This window comes from Cervus canadensis, chromosome 17 (genome assembly GCF_019320065.1).
Source record: "Cervus canadensis isolate Bull #8, Minnesota chromosome 17, ASM1932006v1, whole genome shotgun sequence".
Classification (NCBI taxonomy): domain Eukaryota; kingdom Metazoa; phylum Chordata; class Mammalia; order Artiodactyla; family Cervidae; genus Cervus; species Cervus canadensis.
Genome location: NC_057402.1, coordinates 60,101,991 through 60,117,492, shown reverse-complemented (window position 1 = coordinate 60,117,492; position 15,502 = coordinate 60,101,991).

Here is a 15,502-nt window from a genome sequence, read left to right as displayed (position 1 = left end):
ATGGTTACCAATAAATCTCCAACGGCCCTGGGAAGAAGGTCCCATGGCTGGACTTGCTTCCCGGTTGCTTACTAAATTGCTCTAGCGATGTAAACGATTCATTGGATGGCTGATTTTTGGCATTATAGGATTAATAACTATTTGCACCATTGCTGTCATCACTAGCGTTACTTTACAAACCTCAATTCAAACACATAATTTTATCCAAAATTGGACTAAAAATGCTCATACTATGTGGGCCACTCAGTCTCAAATAGATGAGGATATTCAAAAAGAAATACAGGAACTGAAAACAGCCATCGAATGGGTTAGAGATCAATTAACAGATGTACAAAAACAGGTGATGCTAAAATGTGACTGGAATTCTACTCAATTTTGTGTTACTCCTGTTCATTTTAATAATAGTGCCTACAACTGGGAATAAATCAAGTTTCATTTACAAAACATACATGATAATGCCTTTCTGAATGTACAGTTATTACAAAAAAGAAATATGTAAAACCTTTTCTAATAATCTGCCCTCTTCCACTAGTATGGGAACTTTAGCTATACAATTGGCCAATCAATTATCTGGGCTAGACCCACATAGATGGTTTCAAAGCCTTACTCATAGCATTGGGTCTAGAACTATAATTTTGGTGATTGTCTTAACAATTATATTTGTTGTCTACTGTTGCCTTCATGCAAAGATTGTCAAAACTAAACAAACTCTGATGGTCAGAACTCTTCTTACAAATATTATCAATAAATAAGGGGGAATTGTCAGGGAATGTTTGACGGGAGGATTCCTACGTGCTGTCTCTCATGAGTCCTTTGTCCCTCTTCAAGCGGAACAGCACGCTGCTCCCAGGGACTGAGGTCATTGTGTGAGGCAAGCATGAGTCTCCTTTAGTAAACATTCTCCTTAGGACAAAACAGCTCAATCTCCTTCCCCTTACTTGAGATATAGATTGTCTCCTGACCTTGTGACTAACATTACCCCTTGTTCCCTTGGTAATGGTTGCTGTACATTTGGTTTTCTGATCTCTATCATTCCCGAAAGAAGTTTCTTGTACTGCAGCCTATATATACTCATAGAAAAATCATTAAAGCACTTTTGCTCCATCAGAGCTTAGGTCCCCGGGTCTTTTTTGTCTCTCTCTCTCTCTTTCTCTCTCTCTCTTTCTCTCTTTCACTTTCTTATCGTCGACTCCACACCACAAGGTTCCGGTCCATTAAAGGACCCCAACACAAAGGAGAAAAAGGAAGATATACTCATTTGAATGCAGAATTCCAAAGAATAGCAAGGAGAGATTACAAAGCCTTCCTCAGTGATCAGTGCAAAGAAATAGAGGAAAACAATAGAATGGGATAGGCTAGATTTTGATTTTTTTCTAATCAAGAAAATTAGAGATACCAAGGGAACATTTCATGCAAAGATGGGCACAATAAAGGACAGAAATGGTATAGACCTAACAGAAGCAGAAGATATTAAGAAGAGGTAGCAAGAATACTGTACAAAAAAGATCTTCATGACCCAGATATTCACAATGGTGTGATCACTCACCTAGAGCCAGATATCTGGATTGCGAAGTCAAGTGGGCCTTAGGGAGCATCACTACAAACAAAGCTAATGGAGGTGATGGAATTCCAGTTGAGCTATTTCAAATCCTAAAAGATGATGCTGTTAAAGTGCTGCACTCAATATGCCAGCAAGTTTGGAAAACTCAGCAGTGGCCACAAAACTGGAAGAGGTCAGTTTTCATTCCAATTCCAACTAAAGGCAATGCCAAAGAATGCTCAAACTACTACATGATTGCACTCATCTCACAGGCTAGTAAAGTAATGCTCAAAATTCTCCAAGCCAGGCTTCAGCAATACGTGAACTGTGAACTTCCAGATGTTCAAGCTGGGTTTAGAAAAGGCAGAGGAATCAGAGATCAAATTGCCAGCATCTGTTGGATCATTGAAAAAGAGAGAGTTCCAGAAAAACATCTATTTCTGCTTTATTGACTATGCCAAAGCCTTTGACTGTGTGGATCACAACAAACTGTGGGAAATTCTTCAAGAGATGGGAATACCAGACCACCTGACCTGCCTCATGAGAAACCTGTATGCAGGTCAGGAAGCAACAGTCAGAACTGGACATGGAACAATAGACTGGTCCCAAATAGGAAAAGGAATACATCAAGGCTGTATACTGTCACCGTTTTATTTAACTTACATGCAGAGTACATCATGAGAAACACTGGGCTGGATGAAGCACAAGCTGGAATCAAGATTGCCGGGAGAAATATCAACAACCTCAGATATGCAGATGACACCACCCTTATTGCAGAAACCGAAGAAGAACTAAAGAGCCTCTTGATGAAAATGAAAGAGGAGAGTGAAAAATTTGACTTCAAGCTCAACATTCAGAAAACTAAGATCATGGCATCTGGTCCCATCACTTCATGGCAAATAGATGGGGGAACAGTGGAAACAGTGGCAGACTTTATTTTCTTGGGCTCCAAAATCACTGCAGATGGTGACTGCAGCCATGAAATTAAAAGACGCCTACTCCTTGGAAGGAAAGTTATGACCAACCTAGACTGCATATTAAAAAGCAAACTCACATGGTTTTTTAGAAGTCAATATTCATGGGCCGATGAGTCACTGTCCTTCCTCCCACATGCTGCTGTTTTCTGCGGTTTCTAAGGGCATCCATCTGATGCTTCACTAGGACGTAGAGGACAGCCAAGAGAGGAGAAGAATGAATGGTATGGTACAAAAGGTTGAATGTCAGTGAATAAGATATTAGTACCATTTTGTAAGGTTAGATGTAATTTGTTTAAAGCCTCCTGTGACAAGCATGTGGAAAATAGATCAAGAATGAGTAATTTAAAAGGATTTCAAGACAAGCCCCAATAGAACCCAGCAGCATAGATATAGAAATGGAAAGAAAAATGAAGATGAGGATTTAAGGAAGTTAAGTCAGCAGAAAAGAATTAAAAGTAAGAAAAAGGAAACATAAGTTCTTAAATTACAATGATTTAGTATTAAAGATCATAAAAGTTTTAAATAAATAAATAAAATGATTTAGTAAAAGACTAAGTCCTAACAGTGACGTTTTGCTTACTCTGTGACTCCTATTATAAACCAATATAACAAAAGAGCTCTCACTGACCCAGCTGTTTCAGCTTTGATGTAATATCTGTGGTATTCAGAACATTCTGTTAGATCCCGCAAAAAGGAAAGGAAAATACATTCCTCTTGTACTTTACTGAATCTCCAATATGGAGAGAGAGGGGAAGAAAGAGCAGAGGAAGAAGGAGAATGAAAATCAAAAGAGACATGAAACATTTAGCTAGTTTCTTTGCATGTTGTCACATTTAATCCTCAGCCCAAACGCACAACTAACTGTTATAGTTGGCATTATTGAGGTATAATAAACTGATATTAAGCTGCACAAATTTAAATTGTACAAATTGACGAGGTTGATAAAACAAGCTAAATTTATATTATGAACATATCCATCCACAGAAATTTCTTCATGTTTCTGGGTAAACCTCCTCTTGCCTCTTCTAGCAATAAATTCCCCCTTTCCCAAGAAGGCAACTTCATTTCCCTTTTGTCATATGGATGCACCATAATTTTATCTGCTCACCTCTTGATGGGCATTTGGGTTATTTCGAGTTTAGGGCTATTATAAATAAGCTTCTATGAATGTTTCTGCATTTTCTTTCTGTGAGCATTTGCTTTCATTCTTCTTGGGTAAATGCCTAGGAGTTGAATTTCTGGGTCATAGGGATGGGGCATATTGAAGTTTTTAAGAAATAGCCAGAATGTCTTCCAAAGTGGTTATTTAATTTTTCATTTGAATCAGCAACGTATGAGGAGTTCTGGTTGATTCACAGCCTGCTTATACTTGCTGTGATCAGTTCTCTCTATTTTTGCACTTATAGTGAGTATGTAGTACTATCTCTGTGTGATATTTATTTGCATTTCTCTATGATTTATGATGCTGAGCATCTTTCCATGTGAATGTTGGCCATTTTGTGTATCTTCCTTGGTGAGGTATTTGCTCAAATATTTTGCTCACTTTTAATTGGGATGTTTGTCTTTTCTTATTAAATTATGAGAGTTCTGTATATATTAAATAAAAGGTTTTTAGATAGTTTTGTGAAGACTTGGATGACCTTTTCATTTTTTGACTGTATCTTTGAATAGCAAAAATTTTTAAGAACTTTGAATAAAACAACTTACTGATTTTTTTTTCTTTTATCATTTGGACTTTTGTATTGTATCCACTAAATCTCAAATTCACAGTTACTAAAATATTCTCCACTCTAATGGCAGAAAGTGAAATGGAACTAAAGAGCCTCTTAATGAAAGTGAAACAGAGAGTGAAAAAGCTGGTTTAAAACTCAACATTCAAAAAAAACTAAGATCATGACATCTGGCCCCATCACTTCATGGCAAATGGAAGGGGAAAAAGTGGAAGCAGTGACAGATTTTATTTTCTTCGGCTCCAAAATCAACTGTGGATGGTGACTGCAATCATAAAATTAAAAGATGCTTTCTCTTTGGAAGGAAAGCTATGACAAACTTAGCATATTAAAAAGCAAAACATCGTTTTGCTGACAAAGGTCCATATACTCAAATCTATGGTTATTCTACTAGTCATGTATGGATGTGAGAGATGAACCATAAAGAAGGATGAATGCCAAAGAACTGATGCTTTTGAATTGTGGTGCTGGATAAGACTCTTGAGAGTCCCTTGGACTGTAAGGACAGTCAATCCTAAAAGAAACAAGTCCTGAATATTCATTGGAAAGACTGACGCTGAAACTAAAATTCCAATACTTTGGCCACCTGATGCAAAGAGTGGACTCATTGGAAAAGATACCGATCATGGGAAATATTGAAGGCAATAGGAGAAGATGGTGGGCAGAGGATGAGATGGTTAGATAGCATCACTGACTGAATGGACATGAGTCTGATCAAACTCCAGGAGATAGTGAAAGACAGGGGAGCCTGGCAAGCTGCAATCCATGGGGTCTCAAAGAGGTGGACATGACTTAGCAACTGAACAACAACAACAACAAAATATTGTCTCAGTTTTTCTTCAAGAAATATTATAATTTGAGCTCTTAAATTTAAGTCTAATGTCAATTTTGAGTTAATTTTTGTATACGGTGTTGTAAGGGCCAAGGTTTAGTTTTTACTTTGATGTCCACTTGTTCCAGCACCAATCAATCAATCTCAAACCGTTGATGATTTCCATCTCTTGAATGATGGGATAGATATATGTTTCTGTATTTCTCCTGCTAAGCACAGCTTAAAACTCAGCAAAGCTAACATGATAGTTAGTTACGTGGGTTTTATTTTTGCCTCATATATCCCAGACTAAAAACTAGAGATGCTGGAAACCCAGAAACACCAACTGTCACAAAACAATCACCAAAGAAAACTTTATTTCTAGGCAAAGAATTAGAACCTTGCCAGAACAAAAACTTTTAGAAAACAAACACTCTACTGTGGCCACACACTACAAAATTAAAAAAAAAAAAAAGTGAGGCCATAACCCCTCCATCACCAGCAAATATAGAATGAAGAGTCTAGCTTTCCTCACTTGCATTCCAACTACTCCTCCCCTACCAGAGTGGTGTCAAGATGGCCAAGCAGGGAGCCAGCTCACCACTCCCCCACAGCCCACTGCTGAGATTTACTGTTCAGTTAAAAAAAAGATCCCTTTCAAACTGTTACTGCTCATCAACAGTGCACCTAGTCACCCAAGGATGCTTGTGGAGATGTACAACGAGATGAATGTTGTTCTCATGCCTGCTAACACAATATCTACTCTGCACCCCATAGATCAAAAAGTAATTTCAACTTTCAAGTCTTATTATTTGAGAAATACATCTCATAATGCTATAACTGCTGTAGACAGTGGATCTGGGCAAAGTCTATTGAAAATCTTCTAGAAAGGACTCATCATTCTAAATGACATTAAGAATGCTTGTGATTCATTGGAAAAGGTCAAAATATTAACATTAACAGGAGTCTGGAAGAAGTTGACTCCTACCCTCATGGAAGACTTTGAGGGGATCAAGACCTCAGGGGAGGAAGTAACAGCAGATATGGTGGAAATAGCAAAAGAATTAGAATTAGAAGTGGCACCTGAAGATGTGACTGAATTGCTGCAATCTAAAGATAAAATTTTAATTTTCTTCTTATGGATGAGCAAAGTGATTTCTTGAAGTAGAATTTACTTCTGATGAGGATGCTGCGAAGTCAATGGAATGACAACAAAAGCTTTAGAATATTACCTAAAATTAGTTGACAAAACAGCAACAGATGTTGAGACGATTGACTCCAATATTGGAAGAAGTCCTATTGTGGATAAAATGTTATCAAACAGTATGGCATGCTGCAAAGAAATTATGTGCAGCAGACTTCACTATTATCTTATTTTAAGAAATTGTCACAGCTACCCAAACTTTCAACTGCCACCACCCTGATCAGTGTGCAGCCATCAACATCAAGGTAAGATCCTCCACAATTAAAAAGATTATGACTTGCTTAAGGCTCAGATGGTTAGTACATTTTAGCAATACAATATTTTAAAATTTGTATATATGTACATTTTTTAGACATAATGCAATTGTGCACTTAAGTGACTGCAGAATAGCATAAGCACAACTTTTATGTCTACTGGAAAAACAGAAACATTCATATGACTACCTTTTCTGCAATACTGGTTTTATTTCGGTGGTCTGGAACTAAGGTGTAGCTGTATGCTTTCTGACCACAAGAGAACAGAACTATAAATCAGTAACAGAGAGGTAACAGGAAAACCTCAAGACATAGAAAAAAACTAGCACACTCTTCAATATTCTGCTGGCTAAAGAGGAAATTTCAGACTTCCCTGAAGTTGTGACTGAATTGCTATACTATAAAGATAAAATTTTAATTTTCTTCTTATGGATGAGCAAAGTGATTTCTTGAAATAGAATTTACTTCTGATGAGGATGCTGTGAAGTCAATGGAATGACAACAAAAGCTTTAGAATATTACCTAAAATTAGTTGACAAAACGGCAACAGATGTTGAGACGATTGGTCCAGTGGATGGGAACCTGCCTGCCAATGCATAGGTTGGTTTCTTGGTCTGGGAAGATTCCACATGCTGTGGGGCAACTAAGCCTGTGTGCCATGACTTCTGAGCCCATGTGCCCTAGAGACAGTGCTCTACCATGAGAGAAGCCACCACAACGAGAAACCCATGCACCACAACTACAGAGTAGCCCCCATTTGCTGGGTGCAACTAGAGAAAAGCCTATTTGCAGCAATGAAGACCCAGTGCAGCCAAAAATAAATAAATACATATTTTAAAAGAGAAGAAATTTCACAGAAATTTTAGAAATACTTTGAACTTAACAGAAATGTTGGAGAAGGAAATGGCAACCCACTCCAGTATTCTTGCCTGGAGAATCCCAGGCAATCTCCTCTGGACAGAGGAGCCTGGTGGTCTACAGTCCATGGGGTCGCAAGAGTCGTACATGACTTAGCAACTAAATGAAATGAATAGAAGTGAAAATACAACACATCAGAATTTGTGAAACTCAGCTATTCAGCAAGAAGAGAGAAATTTATATCACTAAATACTTTGAGAAGAGGAAAAGTCAAATCAATAATGTAACCTTCCACCTTAAGAAATTACAAAAAGGCCAAAATAAGCTCAAAGTAAGCAGAAGTACTGTTCATGGGGTTCTCAAGGCAAGAATACTGAAGTGGTTTTCCATTCCCTTCTCCAGTGGACCACATTCTGTCAGACCTCTCCACCATGACCCATCCATCTTGGGTGGCCCCACACGCCATGGCTTAGTTTCATTGAGTTAGACAAGGCTGTGGTCCATGTGATCAGATTGGCTAGTTGTCTGTGATTGTGGTTTCAGTCTATCTGCCCTCTGATGCCCTCTCTCAGCGTCTACCATCTTATTTGGGTTTCTCTTACCTTGGACGTGGGGTATGACTTCACAGCTGCTCCAGCAAAACGCAGACGCTGCTCCTTACCTTGGATATGGGGTAGCTCCTCTCAGCCGCCGTCCCTGAAATTTGGAAAACTCAGCAGTGGCCATGGAAAAGGTCAGTTTTCACTCCAATCTCAAGAAAGGCAATGCCAAAGAATGCTCAAACTACGGCACAATTGCACTCATTTCACACGCTACTAAGTAATGCTCAAAATTCTCCAAGCCAGGCTTCAGCAATACGTGAACCATGAACTTCCAGATGTTCAAGCTGGTTTTAGAAAAGGCAGAGGAACCAGAGATCAAATTGCCAATATCCACTGGATTATCAAAAAAGTGAGAGAGTTCCAGAAAAACACCTATTTCTGCTTTATTGACTATGCCAAAGCCTTTGACTGTGTGGATCACAATAAACTGGAAAATTCTGAAAGAGGTGGGAATACCAGACCACCTGACCTGCCTCTTGAGAAACCTGTATGCAGGTCAGGAAGCAACGGTTTGAACTGGACATGGACCAACAGACTGGTTCCAAATAGGAAAAGGAGTATGTCAAGGCTGTATATTGTCACCGTGCTTATTTAACTTATATGCAGAGCACATCATGAGAAATGCTGGGCTGGATGAAGCACAAGCTGGAATTAAAATTGCTGAGAGAAATATCAATAACCTCATATATGCAGATGACACCACCCTTAAGGCAGAAAGTGAAGAAGAACTAAAGAACCTCTTGATGAAAGTGAAAGAGGAGAGTGAAAAAGTTGGCTTAAATTTAGCTCAACATTCAGAAAACTAAGATCATGGCATCCAGTCCCATCACTTCATGGCAAATAAAAGGGGAAACAGTGGGAACAGTGGCTGAATTTATTTTTCTGGGCTCCAAAATCACTGCAGATGGTGACAGAAGCCCTGAAATTAAAAGATGCTTGCTTCTTGGAAGAAAGGCTATGACCAACGGAGACAGCATATTAAAAAGAAGAGGTGTTACTTTGCCAACAAAGGTCTGTCTAATCAAAGCTGTGGTTTTTCCAGTAGTCATGTATGGATGTGAGAGTTGGATTATAAAGAAGACTGAGTGCTGAAGAATTGATGCTTTTGAACTGTGGTGTTGGAGAAGACTCTTGAGAGTCCCTTGGACTGCAAGGAGATCCAACCAGTCCATCCTAAAGGAGATCAGTCCTGGGAGTTCCTTGGAAGGACTGATGCTGAAGCTGAAAGTCCAATACTTTGGCCACCTAATGCGACTGGTGAGCATCAAAGAGCTGACTCACTTGAAAAGACCCTGATTCTGGGCAGGATTGAGGGCAGGAAGAGAATGGGATGACAGAGGATGAGATGGTTTGATGGCATCACTGATTCGATGGACATGAGTTTGAGCAAGCTCTAGTAGTTGATGATGAACAGGGAGGCCTGGCGTGCTGCGGTTCATGGGGTCGCAAAGAGTCGGACACAACAGAGCAACTGGACTGAACTGAAGCAGAAGTAGAAAATAATAAAGATAAAAGAAGACAGCAATAAAATTAAAACAGAAAAAACAGTTGGGAAAATCAAAAGAACCAAAATCTGATACAGGCCATATGAAACTACCACAACTTACCCAAAGTGAAGTAATTATTTGAATAGCCTTATTACAGAGTCAGACACGACTGAAGTGACTTAGCTTGGATGCATGCATTGGAGAAGGAAATGGCAACTCACTCCAGGATTCTTGCCTTGAGAATCCCAGGGACAGAGGAGCCTGGTGGGCTGCCATGTATGGGGTTGCACAGAGTTGTATACGACTGAAGCGGCTTGGCGGCAGCAGCATGGCTAGTAAAAAAGGTAAGCATAATTTTCAGTTCAGTTCAGTTGCTCAGTCGTGTCTGACTCTTTGCGACCCTGTGGACTGCAGCACCCCAGGCTTCTCTGTCCATCACCACCTGCCGGAGCTTGCTCAAACTCATGTCCATCAAATCGGTGATGCCATCAAACCATCTCATCCTCTGTCGTCCTCTTCTCCTCCTGCCTTCAGTCTTCCCCAGCATCAGGGTCTTTCCCAGGGAGCCAGTTCTTCGCATCAGGTGGCCAAAGTATTGGAGATTCAGCTTCACCATCAGTCTTTCCAATGAACATTCAGGACTGGTTTCCTTTAGGAGGGACTGGTTGGATCTCCTTGCAGTCCAAGGGACTCTCAAGAGTCTTCTCCAGCACCACAGTTCAAAAGCATCAATTCTTCGGTGCTTAGCTTTCTTTATAGTCCAACTCTCACATCCATACATGACTACTGGAAAAACCACAGCTTTGATTAGACAGACCTTTGTTGGCGAAGTAACACCTCTTCTTTTTAATATGCTGTCTCCGTTGGTCATAGCCTTTCTTCCAAGAAGCAAGCATCTTTTAATTTCAGGGCTTCTGTCACCATCTACAGTGATTTTGGAGCCTAAGAAAGTAAAGACTGTCACTCTTTCACCATCTATCTGCCATGAAGTGATGGGACCCGATGCCATGATCTTTGTTTTTTGAATGTTGGGTTTTAAGCCAAGTTTTTCACTCTCCTCTTCCCCTTTCATCAAGAGGCTTTTTAGTTCATCTTCAATTTCTGCCATAAGAGTGGTATCATCTGCCAATCTGAGGTTATTGATATTTCTCTCAGCAATTTTGATTCCAGCTTGAACTTCATCCAGCCCAGCGTTTCTCATATGTACACTGCATATAAGTTAAATATGCAGGGTGACAATATATAGTCTTGATGTACTCCTTTTCTTATTTGGAACCAGTCTATTGTTCCATGTCCAATTCTAACTGTTGCTTCTTGACCTGCATACAGATTTTTCAGGAGGCAGGTAAGGTAGTCTGGTATTCCTATCTCTTGAAGAATTTTCCAGAGTTTGTTGTGATCTACACAGTCAAAGGCTTTGGTGTAATCAATAAAGCAGAAGTAGATGTTTTTCTGGAATTCTCTTGCTTTTTCTCATAATTTTAAACATCCCCCAAACAAATTTCTAGGTACAGATGATTTCACTGCAGAATTCTACTGAAAACTTAATGAAGAAATAATACCAATGCTACACAATATTTTTTAGAAACTTTGTTAGCTTAAATTATAAAGCCAGTGTTGCATTGCTACCAAAACCAAGCAAACACAGTTCAAAAAGAAAGTTATGGGCCAATATCCTTCATGAATATAGACACAAAAATTCTTTTAAAATTATCAAATATATTTCAGCAATATATAAAAGCATTATAAGCCATAACCAAGAGGGAGTTATTCCAGTGATGCAAGATTGGTTCAATATTTGAAAATTATCATATCAATAAGCTAAAGAAGAAAAATCACTCAATCATATCAATTCACACAAAAAAGCATCTGACAAAATTCAATACACTTTTTTGTTACAAACCCTCAGAAACATAGGAATAGAAGGGAACTTCTTCAACTTATTAAAAATCATCTACAATATGTTGCAACTAATATCATATGTAATGATGAATACTGAATTCTTTTTCTAAGGTGAGAACAAAGCAAAGATGTTCACTCTTGCCACTGCTGTTCAACATAGTACTCAAAGTTCTAGCCAGCACAATAATGCAAGAATAAGAAATTAAAGCTATGTACATCAGAAAGGGAGAAAAAAAACTGTTCTACTTGTGTAAGACATTGTCTATATTGTAAATCTCAGAGAATATACTAAACAGTCCTAGAACTGAGTTCAGCAAAATTGTAGGGTATCGCAAACATAAATTGATGAATAGAAATTCTTAAAATTATTTTTTTTTAATTTGGGAAATACCTTGTTAAAAATATGAGAAGATGAAGTAAAGACTGGAGAATGTATTCCCAAATCATGTATCTGACAAGAGAATCATATCTAGAATATTTAAAATGCAATACTGAAAGACAAAGAAACCAGTCAGGAAATTAGCAAATGACCTGAAGAGATGTTTCACTTAAAAAGATATACAGGTATATATAGATGGCAAATAAGCACATAAGATGTTCAACATCATAAACTATTAGGAGCTTCCCTGATAGCTCAGCTGGTAAAGAATCCCCTGCAATGCAGGAGACCCCAGTTTGATTCCTGGGTTGGGAAGATCCGCTGGAGAAGGCATAGGCTACCCACTCCAGTATTCTTGGGCTCCCTTTGTGGATCAGCTGGTAAAGAATCCGCCTGCAATGTGGCAGACCTGGTTTCAATCCCTGGGTTGGGGAGATCCCCTGGAGAAGGGAAAGTTTACCAACCCCAGTATTCTGGCCTGGAGAATTCAGTCCATGGGGGTCACAAAGAGTTGGACACAGCTGAGCGACTTTCACTTTTATCATAAGCTATTAGGGAAATGATAATTAAGATCACAGTTAGATGTCAATACATACTTATTGGGCTTCCCAGGTGGCACTAGTGGTAAAGAAGCTGTCTGCCAATGCAGGAGACACAGGAGGTGTGGGTTCAATCTTTGGGTTGGGAAGATCCCTGGAGGAGGGCATGGCAACCCACTGCAGTATTCTTGCCTGGTGAGTCCCATGGACAGAAAAGCCTGGTGGGCTATAGTCCATAGGGTAGCGAAGAGCTGGACACAACTGAAGCAGCTTAGCATGCATGCACATACATACCTATTAGAACAGCTAAAGTAAGAAAAAAAAAAAATGACAATACCAAACCTACAATTTATGCAGAGAAACTGAATTTCTCATATGTTGCTGGTAGAAATGCAAGATAGTACAACTACTATGGAAAACACTTTGACAATTTCTTTAAAAAATTGATATAAAAAATTGATATATACTATCATACAATGCTTAGGATTTATCTCAGAGGATTGGAGACATATTTGCACAAAAATCTGCACATAATTGTTCTTAGCAATATTACTATATTGTAATAGCCCCAATTTGGCAACAATCAAAATATTTCTAATGGGTGAATAGCTAAACAAATTAGAGTAAGTCCATACTATGGAATACTACTTAGCAATAAATGGAATGAATTATTGATATAATAACTTGGATATATATCAAGCACTTTGTGGTGAGTATAAAATGCCAACATTAAAATGTTACACACCATATAATACCATTTATTAATATATCACATTCTTGAAACAAGAGCAAATTATAGAGATAGTAAACAAACTACAGGTGAGGAAAATGTAGAAAAAAAATTATCTTGGTACTAATGGAAAAATTCTGTCTCTTATATGTGATAATGGTTATACAAAAGTACATATGCAATAAAATGACACGGATTATATGCTCACATCATATCACTGTTAAATTCTTGGACTTTTTTTACACTGTAATCATGTAAGATATGACCATTTGGGAAAATTGGGTTAATGGTACATGAAATGTTTGTACTGCCTTTGCAACAGTATACAAATTGTAGCTACACAATGAATAAGTTCTGACAACTATAGTTGATAACACTGTATTGTATAATTGAAATTCCCCAAGGGAGTAGAATTAAATGTTCTCACCAAAGATATATAGTGATGGATGTGTCAGCTAATCAGATGAGATGAATCTTTTCATAATGCATACATGCACTGAAAAATCACAATGTACATTTTAAATATCTTATAACTGTATTTGCCAATTATATCTCAGTAAAGCTAGAAGTACATAGAAACAAGCAACATTGCATTATAAAATTAGAAAATTATGCAAGACAAAATCAAAGATACCAATATTATGGAATTTAAAATATGATAACAACTTCTCAAGAGATTTTAATTTAATTGTTGGCATTCAAGTAATGAACTTAAGGTATAAATTGTAGCAAAAATATATATGGCCTTTTTTGTTGTTGGTAAACTTTGTGTGTGTGTGTGTGTGTGTGTGTGTGTGTTAAATGTTGATTTTCTATTTTTATTATTTTTATTTTTTTTCCATTTATTTTTAGTTGGAGGCTAATTACTTTACAATATTGTAGTGGTTTTTGCCATTCATTGACATGAATCAGCCATAACTTTTTATATGGAGTTGATAGGTTTATATTATATAGTTAATATCAAAGAAAGACCACTTTTATTTTTCCAGTTGTGGCTTTCTGCTTTAATTTTGGATTATTCCTAACTTGTATACAACGTTTCTCACTTTACTGGGTTTAAAAATACAAAATAAAGTAAGTAAAATAAAACTCTAATTCTACATTTAAATAAAAGGCAGATTGTTCAAAAAAAGGAAATCAGACTCAGCTCTCAGTTCCACCACCATCCTGACCCACTGAATTAGCAGAGACTCAGGAACTGCTTTGCTAATTAAAGTCTGAGAAGCACTATGCTCATTGTCCAATGTGTTGTTTCTATCAATTCCATATTCACTGTGTGTGAATTCCATACACTGTGTGTATGACGCTACACATGAGATAGAGTTGGTATATTAAAGCATGAATGAAAGTCACTTGTAACAGCAGATCTTGAAAAAAGAAATGGAGATGGTTTAAAATTTTATATTTTTGGATACTCGGGTAAAAGTGCTTGACTAAATGTTATGTTTTGTAAAGAGGTCTTGGTGACATTCTTTGCTTGTGGGAGGTAAGAATTGGGTAGGTGATCAAGTGGAAGGTGGCATCTACTCTGAAAAAAGCAAGGACAGCCCTGCTGTTTTACACTTCTGGCTTTCACACATTGAATTCTTCACTTTGGCTTCTATGACTTCAGAGGAGAAATACACTGTCATTCAAATTGTTTTCCCTTAAAACAACATGTCATTTGCTTTGAAGCTTTGAAGATTTCTCTTTGTCTTAGGTTTTCAGACATTTAATTATGATGTGTCTTGGCATGTCTTTGGCTTTTTCTTACTTGAGGTTCATTCAACTTCTTGAATCTGTAGGCATGGGGGACTGACAAATGCCCCCCATCCAAAAAATAGCTCCGTCAAACCTTGGGGAACCAGTCAACAATGCCTTAATTTGAAAATGGATCTTGTCAGGTAAAGCAACATGATTGGCCAAGGGAAACCTGGAAGAAATGCCTCACATAAATGATTCAAACAGCCATGAGGGCACCTCTCTCTGAGTCCACCCATATGTACCTATTCACGGATACTATTTTCCTCCTAATAAACACTTGAGTTGTTTCACTGCTTTCTGTCTCTTTGTGAGAATTCATTTCTAAAAAGCTGATAGGTCAAGGCCTTGTCACTGGCCACTGGTCTCGGAGGTCGAGTGGCTAGAACTCAGCACTCTCCTGCCATGGCCTGAGTTCAATCTCCACTCTGCTATTAAATTTATCCAGGTAGCTTTTTATTTTAGTTATTATATTTTTCAGTTCTGTAATTTGCACCTGATACTTTTAAGATAACTATTATTTCTTTTCTGTAATTTTCCATTTCTCTCAATTTGTTTCAAGAGAATCAGTAAGTTCTTATTAAAACATCTTCATGATGTTTGCTTTAAAATCCTTGTCAGAGAACTTCAACATTTGGTTTTTTGGTCTGTTGATTGCCTTTTGTCATTCATGTTGTTATCCTCCCAGTTCTTAGCTTGATGCATGACTTTCACTTGCATCCTAGCCTTTTGGGATATTATAGTATGAG